Source organism: Apteryx mantelli, chromosome Z, assembly GCF_036417845.1.
Source record: "Apteryx mantelli isolate bAptMan1 chromosome Z, bAptMan1.hap1, whole genome shotgun sequence".
NCBI lineage: Eukaryota > Metazoa > Chordata > Aves > Apterygiformes > Apterygidae > Apteryx > Apteryx mantelli.
Window position 1 is genome coordinate 3,427,735 of NC_090020.1, and position 17,922 is coordinate 3,445,656.

At 39.0% G+C, this 17,922-nt stretch overlaps 1 long non-coding RNA gene across 1 annotated transcript in view; it reads right to left on the bottom strand.

Moving 5' to 3' along the window:
* Positions 1 to 1,430: 1,430 nt before the first annotated feature.
* The window catches only part of LOC106495017 (uncharacterized), a 49,004-nt gene continuing 32,512 nt past the window's right edge, over positions 1,431 to 17,922 (bottom strand). The window contains exon 4 of the long non-coding RNA XR_001294389.2: positions 1,431 to 2,786. This is a non-coding gene — a long non-coding RNA (uncharacterized lncRNA). The remainder of the gene's footprint in view (positions 2,787 to 17,922) is intronic.

Below are 17,922 nucleotides of genomic sequence, written 5' to 3' on the forward strand. Positions count from 1 at the left end.
TAGACTTTATTTTTCTGTAATACTTTATATCATGAATTTAAAAACCCTATAGTTTGGAAGCTAGGCAGCCTAATCACTCTAAGCAACAAATTTAAATGTTTGCATTTGTGTCTGTGCATGAGGAAAGGGCACTTGCATGTGTGTTTTCTCAAGAAAAGAAAAAAATCACATACAATTATGGAAAAATATTTTTATCCATTTTAAAAGACACATATTTGGGATAAACAATTCAAAAATGTTAACACCACTACATTTTGTCTAAAATAAATTATATCTTTTTTTTCTCTATCAACATTTCTGAAAGCAAAGGGCTGGGTCAAATATCAAGAATTCATCAAATCAAGCATCTAATTGATGAATTTTTAATGAAGATGTGATTTTGAGTGCACAAGCAATGTTTGTCATTTATCCATCATTCTTTCCTTTCAGTCTACTATTAATTTCAAGGTGATGGCTAGAAAACATATATTTGTATTTTTATTCTGAGTCACAAACTCACTTCTTAAGGCCTAATTCTGATGTTTTCACTCATCAAAACTGTGATAATTTGTTCAATGAATCTACTCAGAAATATAAACACAGCAGGAAAAAGCCAGAAATTTGTTTTGAACTTACTTAGCAATTTTTTTTTTCATAATTTGTATAAGCATTTATTCAAAATGTTTTCTGAAAAAACACTGGGCCAGTTTATTAATAGCTAAATGAATTCCTCACGAGGATATTAATGTTTCTGAGAGGAATAGAATTTTTTTTTTTTCCCATGAATGACCACAGCTCAGCCAAACCAGAAAATCACTGAATAATTTTCAGCTATGACTGGGAGGGAGCAACTATTTTCCCTTATTCAACGTGATTGTTGTTAGGAATTATGTAATACATTTCTAAAAGTGAGGTCTCCAAAGAATTCTGAAGGAAAGCGAGCCAACTCATATCAGAGAACAAACTGGGAAACTCATTTTTTTAGGAGAAGAAATATAAAGTCATTTGGGCAGAAGAGAAGAGAAACAAATGAATATATAAATAAATAAGGCCACTGTTGGAAACAGCAAAGCTGAATCAGGCTGTGGTTATTTTCAGGAATGCTTGGTGAGATCAACAGTGCTTTTATTCTTTCACTTTTATTTGAGATGGACTATGCATAATGCACAGTGGAGTTTGATGTGACACCAGAAGCTATGCAGTGTGGGGAATCCCCTCTTTACAGAGCTATTCCATAAAGCCCTATATGAGAACTCAAGGGCACACAAGGATATGCTTTTTTCTAGTTTGAGCAGGGAATTCACCCAGTATTCTCTTCATATATAATGATAGAAAATATGCTTTTTAAAATTGAGTACCACCTAGATTGGTATTCAAACAAAACTCAGCAAAACAAATAAATAAAAATCACATCAGATTTTATCTAGAGAGCATTGTTTTAATGTGACTCATACAAATAACATTTCACATTTATGAGAACAGGCTAATACAAGTCTTTCCTGATTCTGCTAAACTCTCCAGACTGTTTGAAACAATGTTTCACTAAGCATCAAATTTATATAGTTCATTTCCCTCACTATTGATTATTTTTTCTTTTCCTCTTGCATCAGATGATCTTTCTGCTGCCACCGTAGGTTGCCTTGTAAATATAAATGCATGAAGAAATATCTTGCTCCTAGTGAAAAGAAGACTCAGCTTCCCCGGAGGAGGTTAAGCACTTACATGTTACTTCTTCAGGGTGTCAAATTTTCAAGAAAAAGAAAAACATTTCTAACAACTGTTTCCTTCACATAAAGAAAATCTTTTCATTGCGAGAAGTTTCTCAAAGAGAAATCTCCATTCCACACATTTCTAATAAACCTATCACCGGGTATTAAATGTGTGAAATCTCCATTCCACACATTTCTAATAAGCCTATCACTGGATATTAAGGTATCTCTACCTCAATTCCTGTTTGAAAATGGGTGCTATTACTTGCTTCTGTAGTGATACACTGCTTGCTGTCTTTAGGAATACAGAGCAAGAATGATATGTTAGAACATAAAGGTTATTATTACACTATCTAGCAACAAGTGATAGGCTTATTATAAAAGCTAAGAGGCTTTTCCAAGTTCCAAGTTCATATAGGAAGCTCATATGAGACAGCAGATCATTTTAAGAGAAAGGCATATATTCTTAGAAGATCAGACTCATTGTTCATTTTTCTCTGATTTCTTAGATGAATATCATCTAGTCGTGAGACTTTGTTGCTCTTATCTACATTGTTTGATTACACAACTTAATGTTCCATCAGCTAAGTTAATTAATTTCTCTACCAGGTCTTCATCCCTTCTTTGTTATGGCTGTTGCTCCCTACTGGTTCAGCAGGCTTCACTAATTATCTTGCATGCGATATGAGACAATAATTCCTTGTTATTTTTTTCTCTTCTAAAATTCAGTGATCCAGAACACATATAATGCCAATGAATTCAGGAAATATTGGATTTTTAAATCTTTTTCTTATTATTTTAATTCAGTTTTTGCTATATTTCAGTTCATTTATATGCACAAATTAATTATGTGGTACTATATTCTCATCTCAGAGGTACCACTAAAAGTAAACACAGCAAAGAATTATATTTTAATAAACATAGCTACAACCATTATAACAAAAAAGAAATTTAATCCAAGCAATTCACCAAACATAACTGTTTTAAAACAACAAGCACTGTCCATATTTTTGTCCATATTTTTCCTCCTTTCTTGGGTTTTAGGCAGCTTTTTTGTATTATTTTATTTTCATAGAAGGAAAAGTGCTATACTTCTTCCTAAAAGATAAAAAAAAAAAACTATGCTCATATGACACTGAGATGGACTCTTTACTATCTGTAGTAAAGACAGTTATTAACATTCCTTTCTGATATCCATGATATGCACAACTGCAGAAAAATTTATATAATTAACTTTAGCAAGAGCTGATAAACAGTTGACTCCATTCTAATGTTAAGTGTGTCTTCAGTTCCTGGATTTTGTAATAGAATGACCACCATTATTCCCTGGTTAATTATTACATTATCTGTTGTTAATTACTGTTAACTATCACTAATGTTAAAAGTAGTTTCAATTGTAAATGTGTCTGACCTCACTTTCCACCATTTTTGCTGTTAAAAGCTCTCTCTTATAAATCACTGTACTAGAGCAGACATAAGTAAATTTACTTCTTAATGCAACTTCTGGAGGTGAAAAATAGGATAAACTCTTACCTCTACCATTTTTTCATGTAGCATTTTTCCAATTTTTTGTCAACCTTTCTGAACCATAAACATCAATAATAGTCTCATTTATGCTATATACAGGCACAATATTAGTTCTCTGTTCCTACCTGATGTTTTCTGGATTATATATCCAATTTATCAATGCCACTCTTCACAACAGTTTCAGCAACAATATCGTTTTGATCCCATGCATTCCTGTTAGGTAGCCTACCATTTTTAGGTTTATGATGACTATTTAAGCCCCATTTTTACAATCCTTACACATACTGGGATGTACATATACTCTGCAAAACTCATAGTAAAATCTCATTATTCAGACTTTGACAGTTGTGCTCTTTTGGTGAAACCAGTCACATACTTGGTCACTGAAGCCAGTGGCAAAATTCCCACTGACTTCAGTGAATCAAGGATTTCACCTTTCACTTATAAACTACACCTGGTAGCACACTGATAGAACATGCTAAAAAGAAGGAATAATCAACAAACACATATGAAGATCTTGGGTTTTCCAAGCCACATAACTAAACAAGCAGTCTCAGCCTCTTGTTAGGAGTTTTGCTGAATTAGGATATTTGACAGTGAAACTGAAATAGAATTGATGCATTTAATTTTATTTAGGTGGTTTATTAAAGTTTTGTTTTAGAACAACAATTTCTTTGTTGTTTTCCCCAATGTATTCCTCAGTCCACCTAACAACTACGAGTTTACAACATATAAAAAATATGTAATGTTTATTACAGTGCAGGACAGAATGGGTTCTGCCATTCTACCATAGTTCTGTTGCTTTTATTTTATATGAAGGGGCATGTATCTAAAACACATTTAGGAGTATTATAACAGGAGAGAAAATGTCAGATACTGATGTAAGATGAATAAACAATTTATAAATAGATTATCCACTGATTGCACTGTACAGCTTATTACAAAGGTAGTTGTAAAAAATACTCTACACTAGCATAGCACTTGAGTTCTGATCCTCCTTTATAGACCAAATTTTCGAAAATGCTAAACATTTAGCACTTCCCACTGAAAACAGGAACAGTAATTCCAAAGAAAAAAATTGTTGAATCCCCCACAAAAAATGAAAATACAAGAGCTAAGTTAATTTATGCACCAAGCCACAAATGGATAGTTTCCTGGAATTCTGTGCTGTTAGAAAGGTCAATTTTACAAGCAGAGAGATGTGTTACCAATTTATTTTCATGGATTCTTATCATGTTCTATTCTGTATGTTGCCTGGTACTGAAGAAAGGTATTGGTCATCAAAATGTGTTCTAGCTGTTTACCAGTATCAAAGAACCAATTTGGGACATTTTTAGCTTGCAAGACTTAAATGACCAACCTAAGTTTAGAGCCTTAACATTGCAAGTGGGAATGGTTAAATAAAGCACCAACATTTCTGAAGCATGTCTACCCTTTTTACTGCTCACTGACATCAGTAATGAAGATAGATACCAACTACTCCTGAGATTCTCTCAGTGTAAAGACAATTCTTAGACTTTCTCCACCAGGGTTGTTAGTTTTTCAAGTTATTCACATTTATTGATCTTCTGTCTAAAAAACAAAAACAGGTACAAAATTGCTAACTTGTAGATGAATCACTCATACTGTTCCAGGGAGTGAATGATTTTTAAATAAGTGCTGTTCCCATGAAGTATGCAAATGGCTTAATTTTAAAAGATTCAAGAGATCTGTACTGTTTTCATATATTGCTTCATAGACAGATCAGTCAACCAAAGCACTATGTTCACTGCTGTTACAAGAATATTTCCTCAGTTATCCTACTCTGCACATAGCTACTAGATAGCTAGTACAGTAGCTAGTAATACTATAGCAAGAAAAACCTTGTCCAGCTGTTTAAGACAAACGACAACTAACAACCTGGTACACACAAGAGAAATATAATTACTGCACAGCAAACAAGCTGTTGACCTGCATTTAAAATCCTCAGAGCATTAATTGAATCTAACCTGAGGGTGAAAATAAAAAACAGATTTTTTTTTCACTATTGACACAGGTGATCACAGAAGGAATAGTCACTTGCACACCTATCCCATCACTTTGTTAAAGTCCTTCATTTGATTCCTACAATCATGTTCCTTGATGCACTTTTGAAAGAATGTCAATAGCTACTCACCTCTGAGGTTTCACAAAATCTATTCTGTTTTTTTTTTTTTTTTGAGTTTTGCACAGATGAAATGAAAGCAGTTTTAATCTGGCTCTACTCTCTGATATTCTAATAGTGGCTCCAAACCATGCTTGGAGGAATACCTTTAAACAACAGCTTCCTTGTCTGGCATAGCATGATACTGATAAAGTAACAGGCAGTACTATAATATCAATATAACAAGCTGTAAAATGTGGAGCAGGTAAGGTACAGTATTTTTTTAATAATAAAAGGTTATGGGGTAGAAGAACTATGATGATACCAGATTATTACTATTTAGAGTCAAACAGACAATTTCATTAGGATCCCTGGGAAGAAACATTATAGCAACTTTTGTTCTGTGATGAAGCCCAAACATTTCATGATACCTTCAGAACGAAGCATCATCATCAGCAGCAGCATCCTGCTGCTACCTTCTGAAAATTTTGAAAGGTGCCAAGAAATATAGGAACCCTGCAAAACCAGAGGTGAGAGGACATCCAGGAGATTGGTGAATGTTCAGTGAGATACACATTATTTCAATCTGGATGACAGCCTACCATCTGAGTAGCTCTGAGTATGAATTTTTCCATTATGTGCTCACGCTAGGTTAGGTTAAAGCTACCAAATTGCCTGCAAAATTGTTGTGAGTGAAACACATGAAGAATGACTAAGGCTGATACCAATATTAATAAATTATAATTTTTTTAAATATATTTGGTACAAGATACAAAGAAGGTTAGACTTCTATTAGCTAACACCGTTCTGCAATGCAGATTAAACAAAAACTCCCAGCTGCTGCTTTAGACATAGTCTTGATGAGAATCTCTTGTCATTCTTATGAGCGGTTTGATAACATTGTGGCTAAGACATGTTGACTAAACAGAATAGAGATGCCTGCAGTTTTGCTGCTTTTGTCGGTCTTGATTCATTTACACAGAAAACACTTCAGCTGTGACTACAAGAAGTCATCATGAAGCATACAAGCAAATCAGTAATTTATTTTGTTTAAATCCCTTAGCTCTCAACAAAACCCAGTGTCATATCAACAACAGCACAAAGATCAAAATATCTTGGCAGTAGTAAGTCTGTGGTTTATTTCATTCTATACATACAGTTTTCTCATGGTAGATGGCAAACAACATTTTGGCATATACATTCGCATGAATGGACAGGAAGATATTTACTAAATAATCACTATTTCACTTAATAATGGATAAAATCCACATGCTATAGTTTACTTCCCCCCCCCCCTTTTTTTTTCTTATACCAATAACAAAGGAAACAGAGGAGGATTAAAAAAACAAGAAATCAGAATAGCTTTTCTTTTTTCAACCAAAGTGATTCTTAAGAATTCATCAGTAGAGCATGGTATTTCTTTACAGAGCTTCAGGAAGGTTAGTAAGAACCATTTTGATAAAGATCAGCTCCAAATTTAGTGATGAAATTTGAAAACCTTTCAATATTATGATAGAAATAGATTTAGGTCAGCATTGATTGAAATCTCTGTCTCCTAAACATCAAGGCTTGAACAGAAAACCATGATAGTCTCTGTTGTAGTTGTAGTGCTGCTATTATGCTACCAAGTGCTCTAGAAAGATATTTACAGTAGGAAATCAAATTCTGATTCAGAATGTAAAAGGATGAACTGATGGAGGCTATTTAGAAAACAGTGGTCCTGATCATTCAAGGCACTGAAACAAATGCTAAATTTCAAAACAACAGAATTTCTCTCATTTTTAAATATATGCCAAAATTAAGTGAGGGTGTATCAGGGACAAGACTAGTAAAATAAATAAAAAGATCAAGCCAGGCTCTACAAGAAGCTTGCAAAGCTCAAGCTGACTACATGAGGCTCAAGCCTCTTATTGTGAAGAAAGTACACTTAATTCTCTTTCAAAAATTCTAACTTTTTATTTCGTTCAGGTTCCTGTTTAGTTTATGGTTAGAAATGAAGCAAAAATGTTAAGAAAGCAAACATCACAATCATCTTTGAGAAGGGCAAGAGAAGGATCTGTGACTACAGGCTAGTCAGCCTCATCTCAGTCCCTGGGAAGGTGATGGAGAAAATTCCCATGGAAGCCACTTCCAGCCACAGGATGGACAAGGAGTTGACTGGGAGTAGCCACCATGGGTTCACCAAGGGCAAATCCTGCCTGACCATCCTGCCTGCCTTCTACAGTGAGGTGTCTGGCACTTTGGTTGAGGGGACAGCACTGGGTGTTGTGTATCCAGACCTTAGCAAGGCCTTTGACATGATATCACATAGTCTCCTTGTCACTAAATTGTTGAGATCTGATTTGGATAGGGGAATAAAACGTGGGTGGAGAGCTGGTGAAGGGTGGTGATCAGTAGAGCAAGCTGATCAGATGACACCAGAATGAGGGGGTCAGTGTGCCAGAGGGCAAGGCTGCTATTCAGAGGGACCTGGAGAGACTCGAGAAATGGGCTGATGGGAGCCTCTTGGAGTTCACAAATGGCCAGCATAAAGTCCAGTCACTGGGATGCCCTCCTCCCCTGCAGCAGGACAGGCTGCAACCAGCTGATTGGGCAGCAGTGGTGAAGAAGGTGCCCTGCAGCCTGGGCTGCATTAGCACAGGGGCAGCCAGCTGGTCCAGGGAAGGGACCGTGCCCTGCTGCTCAGCACTGCTGAAACTGCACCTGAAGTGTGGAGTGCAGATTTGGGCTCCCCAGCATGGGACAGGCACAGACATCCTTGAGCACTCTTGGATCCATCCTGTTTGGTCCCATGGACTTGTGTGTGTGTCAGTGGCTGAAGGGTCCCTAACTTGGTCCCTCTCTCCTTTGGCTACTGCCTCGCTCCCACAGACTCTGCTAGGAGGCTCACAGACCTGGGTGGCCTAAGGCGGACCTTACCAGTGAAAACTGAGGCAAAAAGGCATTGCAAAAAAGGTATTGGTCACTAGTTCTCTTGCCCCATGGAGCAAAGGGTCCTGGTTTTACTTACCCTTCTTTTTATAAGGAAGCCCCTGCTCTTGCCCTCGCTCGTTTCAATGTCAGCTGAGCTTTTCCTTTCCTAACTCTACCCCAATATGCATAAGTCATGCTCGAGCAAAAATGTTCCTTCTGGATAGCCTGTCCCCAATTCCAGCTACTGTGTACTGCCTTTTCCATATTTGACCTCAGTCAGGAGCTCTGCATTTTTCCATGCTAGCCTTCTGCCACTCTTGCTTGACTTTCTGCACATTGAGACGGACTGTTCTTTTGTTCTGAGGAAGCTGCCCTTGAACATCACAAAGGTTTGCTCTCCAGGGCAGTTTCCCATGGGATACCGCCAAGCAGGTCCTTGAATAAGCCCAAATCCACAAACCTAAATTTGGGCATGTACTTAATCACAGAATCTGGAACTAAACGCTAATTCAGCTAACACAAAATACTTGATGTTGTGTACTTTAAAGTGTCAATCATTAACACTCAGGCTTTGTCTAAAAAGTTAATTTAGAAGTCTAGCACTGCAAAACATCATAGCCGAACTCTTTCCAGCCTCAGCATCTTTTTTTTTTTTTTTAATGTGTTTATGAGTTACATGAGAGCTTGTATATTCCTCAGCATTTGATTCTACACCACCAAAGTCATTCAGGTAGTTTTTAGTGCAAGCAGAATTAAATTCTATTAAAAGAGCTCTGGAATGTACAGTATGCATGTAGCGAGTGACCACAAGAGTTCATTTACCCCACTTCCTCACCCCATCTCCATCCCAGCTATTAGGAAACCAGTAAAAGCAATTGGTAACCTCCATTTGCTTCCTTATCTTGGTAGAAGGGTTTAGCTTTATCTGAAGGCATAAAAGCATGCAAGGGTTGCCTCTTAAATCTCCTGTTCTAGCCATAAGGAGGCACCCTAGAAATTTCTGATACCCTCTGTTGTCAGCTTCTCTAGGAATAAATCTACAGCATTCAGTGACCATAAATGCCAGCTATAAATGCATATTTCAAGTTTTGTTATTAATATACAATAGCCTATTGAGGTAAGACTATGATTCGTGATTCTACATTTCATAGCCTCTTTGAAACAGATCTATAAGATTATTTAGGCACCGAACTCTCTTTGATTTTGACAGGAATTAGCCATCTAAAGGACCTTTGAAGAACCAAGTCTTAAGCAATTAGGATAGTGGCTGAACCATATATCCCAACTATATAAAGTAAAGCTCACGTTTTTAAAGGAAGGCTTGTATTTACTGATCATTAAGGGTTTGCAACTTGGTAGGTCAGACTTTTCCTAATACTGCTGCAGTCCCTTTCCAGACTCTCTGTTAAGTACAGTGAAGAGAAAAGAGTTTCCTGGGTAGCTCTTCTAGAGTGCAGAATTGCTAAAGCATTCTTTTGTTAGTTGTAATAAGGTGCTTGAAGATATAAAGAGGAAAAATGACTAATTTACCCTTGACCAGCTTAACATTTGTTCAAGAAGAAACACTAGTTTGCACTGACTCCTCTGTCATGCTTCTGTTTTTTAGAATTCTGCCCTCCCCAGCATGTGAAATTTCCTGCAAGAGTGGCACAAGCCAGAGAATAAAGGGCACCTGAAAGGGACTAACAATCCCTTGTTGCTGATTTTTTTTTAACCTTTTTTTTCTTTAAACAACCATGACACAAACCAAGAAGCATCACTAAATTACTGGACCATAAGAAAGTTCCTGGACTGAAGTAGGTTGATTGAATAATCACATTCTAAAGTCTAATGCAAATAATAAACTTTCTTCAGTCCACCCTTGTAAAAAGAAAAAAAAAAAAACATAGTTAGAATTTTTTATTGGAGAGACTTTTACATTAAATGCCTAATGAGATGGCAAGGGTGCATGAATAATTATTTTTACTTACTCTTCCTCATAAAGAAAGGATGAACTATAATCCTTGCAGTCAGAAAAAATTCTTCCCTGATCATTAACATTAAATTGACTTTTTATTTTTTATTCAAAGAAAGAAGCATATTTAAATTGAGCTTCAAATAGGCAGAATAAATATCTGTCTTTAATAAAAAGAATGTTTTTCCCTCTCTGCTCTTTACAATATTTTTAATTACTTTTAAAGAGTTTAATGGGTATGATAGAAATATTCTCACTTTAGCCTACAGTAATTAAGAAAAAAAAACCCTCAAAAGTGTAGCTTAATTGTTTTCCAGTATCAACTGAAATTTAGTTTTGATTTTTCTGTAATAACAGTACTACTGTCATCAACCCCAAAATTTAGTGTTGAAGTTCAGGAGAAGTTTTAGTAAACTTCTTGATGCTTTTCCAGGTGAAAAAATTGCACTGATATTGAATAAGCTCATTATTAAATTTCTTTATGGAGTAAATATTAGTGGAAACATATGAATTTTGACATTAACTGACACAGATGTCTTATCGTGTTGAGCTTGATGGCTTTAGAGTTGCACTATAGGAATGGGAGCCTGTTTTTACTCCCACATCTATTCTTTAACTCCTGTGGAAAAGGCTCAAGAAATCTCACTGTCTGTGGTGATATTTTTTTTGGCTTAAGAAATTGAATTTCCAGAAGGCTGTCTCTCTCAGACACAGCTGCAAACCAGACAAAGCAATATGAAAAAAAAAAAATCTACATTTTCCCCAAAATATAGCATTTCGATGAGAAAAAGAAAAATCCTTCTTTTTCCCTCTGTATAAAATTAACATATCTTTAGAGAGAGAGAGAGAGAGAGAGAGAGAGAGAGTGCGAGAGAGAGAGAGAAAGCACCTATATCTATGCTTCTCCTTTTTGTTAAAGATGATAGAATATACAGTAACGGTGATATTTTCAGCTATTGTGACCTCAACAATTCTTTCTGCCTTCCCTTCCCTGCCCTGCCCTGCCTTCCTCCCTTCCTCCACTCCCCTAACCCCAAAGCACACCCAGGTGCTTTCTCCTGTATTTTTTCTTTTATGCAAATAGTTGAGGTTTCTCATCACTTCCTGTCACTACAATTATTTTTTAGAACTAGAGATTGCCCCTTTGGCTGAAAATTCTCCAGTGAACATTTCTCCCATGTTTTGCTTATGCAGAAGAAAATTGACTTGTGGAGATGCCTCTTTCTTAAAATTCCAGAATCAAGAATATAATATTAGCCTGTCTTAGGCAAAATAGCTTGCAGAGGCTTTTGGATGTTCTGCAGCTGACAGAGCTTTCCATGGAACAGGTCAGCTGAGATTAACCTCCTCCATAACCTTCGATATTCTCTAAAGCTTTGAAAGCTTAAAAAATTATTATGCCAAGGCCCCCTATGGTTAATCCTTGCTGGAGAACATCTGAACTTGGATTGCCTGTTGCATTGCCATGGCACTACATTAATGCAATGTAATTGTCATCTCCACACTTACGGATTTTAATCTATATAAAAGATATACATCTGTTTCTGTTTTCTTTTATGACTTTAGAGCTGCTTATAAACACTTTCAAAATCTCCTTAAAAATCTCCTTTGTTGTACTGCTTGTACAAAACACTAGCATCGAGTAGCTACTGCTAAGATCACTGCCTGGTGTATTGAGCAATATTGTCTCACTATCTTGTATTCCTCCAGCACGGCTATTTCCAACTGTTGTCTCATCTTAAACTTACATTTTAAACATTTTAAAATGGGGAAGAGTAAGTCTGCCTGTTCTCTGCTTAGACAGCGCCTAGCATAACAGAGGCCTGGATCGTGGCCTAGGTATCATGATAATACAAATGCCAGCAGATTATATGAAAAAGCTATAAAAAACTAATTGTCTATTTCAGAAATGTTTCTGCTGTGTGTTCACAGCAGAAGCATTTTTAAAGTAGGCAATTAATTATTTTCTTGAGTTATTTTCAACGCCCCAAAGTTCTATGGATTTTGATTTTCTTATCATTCTTATCACTATCGTTTCTTCTTCCTTCCCTCTGACACCATTTTTAGACTAAGAATTATTATTTGCTAACTATTATTACTGAGTTATGCATAGGCACAGAATTTCCAAAGCAAGCTTTTCTGTAATTCAAATTTCTACTGAAGAATAAGCAGCCCCCACGCCCCCCCAAAAAAAGGACCACCAGAAAGCATATTCCTTAACCACGTCATTTACAATAACCAGACCTATATCAGCTTATAGTCATATGTCATTAAAGCAAGTGACTGACTGTGATGGTGTGTTTCTTTCTCCCCACACTGATGTGCTCTCTCCCCCTCAACCTGACCTCCCTGTAAACAGCACGTATGTAGGGGCTAGTTGAGCATGTGCCAACTGAGGCCCATCTAGTATGCAAATATGACTATGAGTCAATCATCTCCCCCCCAGAAATAGGGGGCAGCCCAGAGCCCATTGAGCTCTCCTGCGTGGCAGTGGGCTGCACTGCAGAACCTCCTCTTGAGCAGGGATGCCTCTCAAGGTTACTCCTCGAGGTTGAGAGAGATTCCTTACCCACAGCAGATCCTCGGTAGGTGATTAACAGCATGCTGAACTTCTGCGAACTTCTCGAAACTTTGCTGAGTTATATCTCTGACTAATTGTGCGCATCTGGAGACCATCAAGCAGGATTTCAGAGCTCCGGGGATGGTGGTCAAGGGTCTGGGAGCCCAGGTCATCTTCTCCTCAATCCTGCCAGTGAGGGGGATGGATGAGAGGAAGAGGAGACAGACTTTCCAAGTTAATGACTGGCTGTGCCGCTGGTGTTGGCAACAGGGTTTTGGTTTCTACAACCATGGGACCCTGTTTGAAGATCAACAACTGATGGGGAGAGGTGGGATCCACCTCACGAGGCGGGGCACGCGTGTCTTTGCCAACAGGTTGTCCAACCTGGTAAAGAGGGCTTTAAACTTGGAAAGATGGGGGAAGGGGAGAGTTATAGAGACAGGTGAGTTGGCAAAAGACAGCTCAAGTCGGGATGCCTCCAGCAGGTGAATGCAGCCAGGGAAGTGCTCATGGGATGTGGCTATGGAGGATCCTTTGTATCCCTCCTGGGAAACCTGCATGCTCCATCACCTCTCTGAAATGCCTGTACACCAATGCATGTAGCATGGGGAATAAACAGGAAGAACTAGAAATCTGTGTGCGGTCGCAGGGCCATGATCTCATTGCCATTACAGAGACATGGTGGGATAGCTCGCATGACTGGAGTGCTGTCATGGATGGCTACGTGCTTTTTAGGAAAGACGGGCCAGGAAAGCGAGGTGGTGGAGTTGCTCTTTATGTGCGAGAGCAACTGGAATGTATTGAGCTGTGCCTAGGGGTGGATGAAGAGCAAGTCGAGAGCTTACGGGTAAGAATTAAAGGGCAGGCTAGTATGGGGGACACTGTTGTGGGTGTTTGCTACAGGCCACCTGATCAGGAAGAAGAAATAGATGAGGCCTTCTACAGACAACTGGAAGTAGCCTCACGATCCCAGGCCCTGGTTCTCATGGGAGAACTTCAACCACCCTGATATCTGCTGGAAAGACAACACAGCTAGGCACAAACAGTCTTGGAGGTTCCTGCAGAGCATTGATGATAACTTCTTGACACAGGTGGTGGAGGAGCCAACAAGGAGAGGTGTGCTGCTGCACCTTGTACTGACAAACAAGGAAGGGCTGGCTGGAGATGTGAAGGTCGGGGACAGCCTTGGCTGCAGTGACCATGAGATGGTGGAGTTCAGGATCCTGTGAGGAGGAAGCAGGGTGATAAGTAGGATCGTAAGCCTGGACTTCAGGAGAGCAACCTTTGGCCTCTTCAGGGAGCTACTTGGAGGAATCCCATGGGTTACAGCCCTAGAAGGAAGGGGGGTCCAAGAGAGCTAGTTAATATTGAAGCATCACTTCCTCCAGGCTCAAGAGCAGTGCATCCCCATGAGTAAGAAGTCAAGCAAAGGGGGCAGGAGACCTGCATGGATGAGCAAGGAGCTCCTGGCAAAACTCAAAGAGAAGAAGGAAGTGCACAGAAGATGGAAGCAGGGACAGGTCACTTGGGAGCATTATAGAAACATTGTCCAAGTATGCAGGGATGTGAACAGAAAGACGAATGCCCTTTTGGAGTTGAATCTGGCAAGGGATGTCAAGGACAACAAGAAGGACTTCTCCAAATACACCAGGAACAAAAGGAAGACTAGGGAGAATGTGGGCCTGCTACTGAATGGGACAGGGGCCCTGGTGAGGAAGGATACAGAGAAGGCAAAGTTACTGAATGCCTTCTTTGCTTCAGTCTTTCCTGCTCAGGCCAGCCCTCAGGAATTCCAGACCCTGGAGACATGAGAGAAAGTTTGGAGAAAGGAAGACTTTCCTTTCTTGGAGGAGAATCAAGTTAGAGATCATTTAGGAAAACTTGACATCCACAAATCAATGGGCCCCAACAGGAGGCACCCATGAATGCTGAGGGAGCTGGCAGATGTCGTTCCTAGGCCACTCTCAATCATCTTGGAAAGGACTTGGAGAACAGGAGAGGTGCCTGAGGACTGGAAGAAGGCTAATGTCACTCCAGTCTTCAAAAAGGGCAAGAAGGAGGACCCAGAGAACTATAGGCCCCTCAGCCTCACCTCCATCCCTGGAAAGGTGATGGAGCAGCTCATCCTGGAGGCCACCTCTACGCATGTGGAAGAAAAGAAGGTGATCAGGAGTAGTCAGCATGGATTCACCAAGGGGAAATCATGCTTAACGAACCTGATAGCCTTCTATGATGGGATGACTAGCTGGGTAGATGAGGGGAGAGCAGTCAACGTTGTCTACCTTGACTTCAGCAAGGCTTTTGACACTACCTCCCATAACATCTTCACAGATAAGCTCAGGAAGTGTGGGATAGTTGAGTGGACAGTGAGGTGGATTGAACTGGCTGAATGGCAGAGCTCAGAGGGTTCTGATCAGTGGCACAGAGCCTAGCTGGAGGCCTGTAGCTAGCGGTGTCCCCAGTGGTCAGTACTGGCTCCAGTCTTGCTCAACTTCTTCATCCATGACCTGGATGAAGGGACAGAGGGCATCCTGCACTTCCTTCTTCTCTTTGAGTTTTGCCAGGAGCTCCTTGCTCATCCATGCAGGTCTCCTGCCCCCTTTGCTTGACTTCTTACTCATGGGGATGCACTGCTCTTGAGCTTGGAGGAAGTGATGCTTCAATATTAACTAGCTCTCTTGGACCCCCCTTCCTTCTAGGGCCCTAACCCATGAGCATTGATAAGATCTCATCAATGTATACAAATATCTTAAGGGAGGGTGTCAAGAGGATGGAGCCAGACTCTTTTCATTTGTGCCTAGTGATAGAATGAGAGGCAACAGGCACAAACTGAAACACAGGAAGTTCCATCTGAACATGAGGAAAAGCTTCTTCCCTGTGAGGGTGACAGAGCACTGGAACAGGTTACCCAGAGCAGTTGTGGAGTCTCCTTCCTTGGAGATATTCAAAAGCCGCCTGGACGTGATCCTGTTTAACATGCTCTAGGTGACCCTGCGTGAGCAGGGGGGTTGGACTTAGATGATCTCCAGAGGTCCCTTCCAATGTCAGCCATTCTGTGAATCAACAAAGGCAAAATTTACAAAATCTTGAACCTCATCTGTAGAAATGACTGGCTTTCAAAGTGCCTGGAAGGAAGGTTAACTGAGCATCAGGGAAACAGTATTACTAAAGAAATTGTGAAAGATTTGGAGTTCCTGCAAGTCTGCAAGAAGGTCAAGAAGAGAGCCAGGAGGAAAATTTTGGAATTATGAAGTAATAACCTATAAGAATATTTCTACAAGCACTCCTTATTTTTGATTGCTTCTTTCTCTTTAACATATGCAGTAAAATAGTCCTAAGAAGTTGGCTGCCTTCATTTTAATACAAGGCAGAGATAAGAATGCGATGCTCCTTTTAGCTCATTAAAAAATATCTTCCAGAAATATATATTTTTTCCAGGCGAATAATAGTCTGTAGAGATTAACATCCATCTCACCAGAGAGTTTTTTAGTGAAGTATGAAAATAAACCAGATTTCTGAAGTATGATAAGAGCTGTGAACTGCAACACAGAACATCTCTTTCAAACCATTTTTCCTCCACATCTTTATTCTCACTGACTTGCCAGTCACACCAAAGCTTATACAATGAATATAAATCATATCCAGGAGGAATTTCTCTCTCTTCTAAAGGCTGTGAGCAGACATATACATGTTGTTTTATTTTTCAAACAATGTAACAAATATTTTATGAGCTATGAAGCCCAGCAACTTTCATGAAAGAGAAAGAGAAGGAAGACTGAGATCCTACCCTTTGCTTTCCTCTTCCCTACTTTGTCTCCCACTCTTCAAAATTAACGTTTGCACACATGAGCAGTAGAACTGACTGTGGTCAGCCAAACAAGAAATATGTGAGTTGTCTGGCAATAACTTGCACCATGTCTTCTGCATTTGTCTTGTGTTATTTGAAACAGCAGAGGGAAAAGCTTTTCAGCAGCACACACAAGTGGTTCTAACCTGTTTGGTTCACAGGGTGGCTAAGGGAGGTGGTAGCTAATGTTGACCCTGTACAGAAGGGATTGAAGCAAGGAGATTCAGCAAACTGAGAATGTATGAGGGTGAAATTTCAGATCACCATTGACAAAGATTGTATTACAGATTTTAACAAATAACTATTCAGTTTCCACTATTTTTCTCCAGTGTTCAGACACAGTATTTTTTTTTCTTCCAGCCCAGTTTTGATTCACAGAAACTTACTGTAGTTCATAAAACATAGATATTTCAGACCCAGTTCTTCACTACTCAGCAACTCATGAATGATTTATATCAGTACAAAGCAGATGTAAAAGGACAAGACTGAACAGATTGCATTTTATACCTGCTTTTATCTGGGTAAAAAGGACTGCATAAATGCTAGAGGATGAAGCATCAGGTCCATTTTTAAAATGAGTAGCAGAAGAATCTCTTCTTCAAATACTCAGTCCCAAACTCTGCTGTCAGAATGAAACTCTAGTCATAATTGCATTGCAAAGACAGAAGTCCTTGTTTCACCCAAGTTTGCTTGAAATTTTACATTTGTAGCAGGTAAAACAAAGATAACGGAAGCAATGACTACCTTCCCTTTCAGTCCTGTCAAGGAAACTAGTATCTTTCCAATATAAAATATGGTGCCTGGTTCAGACATCCTTTCACGTACTGATATTGTTATGCTACAGAGCCTCAGTGAATTAATGCTGAATTTATGGTAAAAGTCTTTCAACCTGGGAGTGATAGGGGTTGGTTGTATGCATGGAAATCAGGAATGCTGATTAAGAATCTCAGGCTCAAAGTCTGGGACACTTCCACCCCCTAGAGCAGCTTTAGTAATAAATGTTGCAACAGGCAAGGTAACAGGACAGAAAAGAGGCAGGATAGAAGACTTCAGTGAGCAAGACTGAGGTCAGCACTGCAAAGCACACTTCCTTTTCTTTTCTGATAACTGACAAAACTACACCTGCATTACTGAACTCCACATGACATAGTAAAGATAAGTTCTTCTTGATATCCTCACTGCTTCTTATATTCTTCATCATTTTATGATTATAAACAAAGATACTCTTTATTGGAAATTAGTTGGAATTGCTATTTTTCCATTAAAAGTTATTAAAAATCCATTCTGGGATGAGATAAAGAAGGAAAAAAA